This window comes from Lipotes vexillifer, unplaced genomic scaffold, assembly GCF_000442215.2.
Source record: "Lipotes vexillifer unplaced genomic scaffold, Lipotes_vexillifer_v1.1 scaffold434, whole genome shotgun sequence".
NCBI lineage: Eukaryota > Metazoa > Chordata > Mammalia > Artiodactyla > Lipotidae > Lipotes > Lipotes vexillifer.
This window is the reverse complement of record NW_006797498.1, coordinates 822153-824539: the sequence shown is the minus strand read 5'-3', so window position 1 is coordinate 824539 and position 2387 is coordinate 822153. Positions and strand designations below refer to the sequence as shown.

The following is a 2387-nucleotide window of genomic DNA, read 5'->3' as shown; positions in this document are numbered from 1 at the left end:
TCTTTCCCCTATCCTCTCCAATCTGCTATTAAACCCATCCATTGAGGTTTTTGTTGTTGTTGTTATTGTACGTTTTGGTTATAAAATTTTGCATTTAGTTCTCCTTTATATCTTCTATTTCTTTGCTGAGGCTTCCTATTTTCTCATTTGTTTCAAGCATATTCATAATTTGCACACTGCAGCATTTTTATGAAGGCTGCTTTAAATTTCTTGTCAGATAATTCTAACATCCATGTCATCTTGGTGTTGGTGTCTGTTGATTGTCTTTTCTCACTCGTGTTGAGATCTTATTGTTTCTTGGTGTGATGAATGATTTTCTGTTGAAACTTGGATGTTTTGGTGATTATGCTATAGGGCTCTGGATCTTACTTAAATATCGTATTTTAGCCGATTGCCTCTGACACTACTCCAGTGGGGAAGGGAATGCTGCCTTATTAATAACAAGTGGGGTAAAAGTTCAGGTTCTCCACTCAGCCTCCATTGACACCCAGGTTGGAGAAGGGGTTCCTTGTTATTGCTGGGCAGGGATGGGAGTTCAAGCTCCTTACTAAGCCTCCAATGAACCACCCTGCCAGGAGGGCAAGGAGTACCTCATTACTGCAACCCACATCTGATCCCCTTGAGGAGGTGGCCTCATAACTGCTGAGCAATTGTTAAATTCCTGACCCTCCCTCAGGCCTCCTCTGACGACACCCCAACAAGGAGGCAAAGGTGTGCTCTGTTACTGCTGAAATGGAGGTGGAAGTCCAGGCTCCCCATGTGGTCTCCACTGACAAGCCAAGCAGGGTGTTGGGGTGGCAATGCTTTGTTTTCACCCAACAAGGATAGAAGTCCTGGCTCCTCACTTGGCCTTCTCTGCCACCAAGCTTCTGATGGGGGCATAGATCGAGCTATCTCATTACAGCTTGGCAAGAATGAAGTCTAGGCTTTCTGCACAGCCTTTAACGATGGAGATGGGGGTGAGGCCATCATTTTTTTTTTTCTGTGAAGTCTGGCTGAAGTAAAGTGGTTATTGTCTAAAAGTTTTCTGTCTTGCTAGGCTGTCTCTTTCTGGTCCTTTGGTCACAGAGAGCAGGCTTTGTTGAGTCTTTTAGTCAGTCTGCTTTTATCTCTCTACCTTTCAGAGTCTTCTTACATCTGTTTTATAAATAACTTCCAGGAGTTTTAGTTGCACTTAGCAGGAGGAATAGGGAAAATTATATCTACTCCATCTTTCCAGAAGCAGACTGGAAGACTGTTTTAATATCATCAAATGTATTTTACATTCCGAACGGCAATGTACAGGCGTTGCATTTTCTCCATGTCCATACTAACACTTATTTTCTGTTTTTTCGATCATAGCCATTCTAATAGATGTAAAATGATATCTCATTGTGATTTTTATTTGCATTTCCCTTATGATTACTGATATTAAGCATCTTTCCATGTGCTTACTGGTCATTTATATATCTTCTTTGGATAAATGTCTATTCAAGTCTTTTGCTTATTTTTGAATTGGGTTGTTTGGGGGGTTTGTTATTGAATTTTAGGAGTTCTCCATATGTTCTGGATATCAATCTTTTATCAAACCGGTGATTGCAAATATTTTTTCCCATCCCATTACTTTTTTACTTTGTTGGTGGTATCCTTTGATGCATAAAAGTTTTTAATTCTGATGAAATCTAATTTGTCCATTTTTTTCTTTTGTTGCCTGCCCCTTTGGTCTCATATCCAAGAAATAATTACCAAATACAATGTCATGAAAATTTCCCCTATGTTTTCATCTAAGAGTTTTATAGTTGGGAGTTCCCTGGTGGTCTAGTGGTTAGGATTCTGTGCTTTCACTGCTGTGACCCAGGTTCAATTCCTGGTTGGGGAACTGAGATCCCACAAGCCACGCAGCCAAAAAAATAAATAAGAGTTTTATAGTTTTAGTTCTTACATTTAGGTCTTTTATCCATTTTGACTTAATTTTTGCATATGTTAGATAAGGGTAGAGTTCATTCCTTTTCATGTTGATATCCAATTTTCCCAGCACCATTTCACACTACTGAAAAGACTGCCCTTTCCCCAATTGAATGGTCTTAGCAACATTGTCAAAAATAACTTTTTTAAAAGACTGAAATCATGAATTCATAAAAATATAAAATAAATACATTAAAATATTTAATTTAACTCATTGATTAATGATAAAATCAGTAAGATGTTGCAACCAGTTTAAAGGAGAATTCAAAGGACAGAGACATACATAGAGCCTGAAATGAATCTACAAATAGATATAAAATTGACATTTTTAGGGGTGTATGTATTAGTTTCTTACTGCTGCTATCACAAATCTACTGGCTTAAAACAACAAATTTATTATCTTACAGTTCCAGAGGTCAAGAAGTCTAAAATGGGTGGACAGG

The 2387-nt window shown here is 38.1% G+C and overlaps 1 non-coding gene across 1 annotated transcript; it reads left to right on the top strand.

The window, feature by feature from the left end:
• The first annotated feature begins 1786 nt into the window (after positions 1-1786).
• TRNAE-UUC (transfer RNA glutamic acid (anticodon UUC)) lies at positions 1787-1858 on the top strand. Its single transcript has one exon. It is a non-coding gene; the product is annotated as a tRNA-Glu (tRNA).
• The last annotated feature ends 529 nt before the right edge of the window (positions 1859-2387 follow it).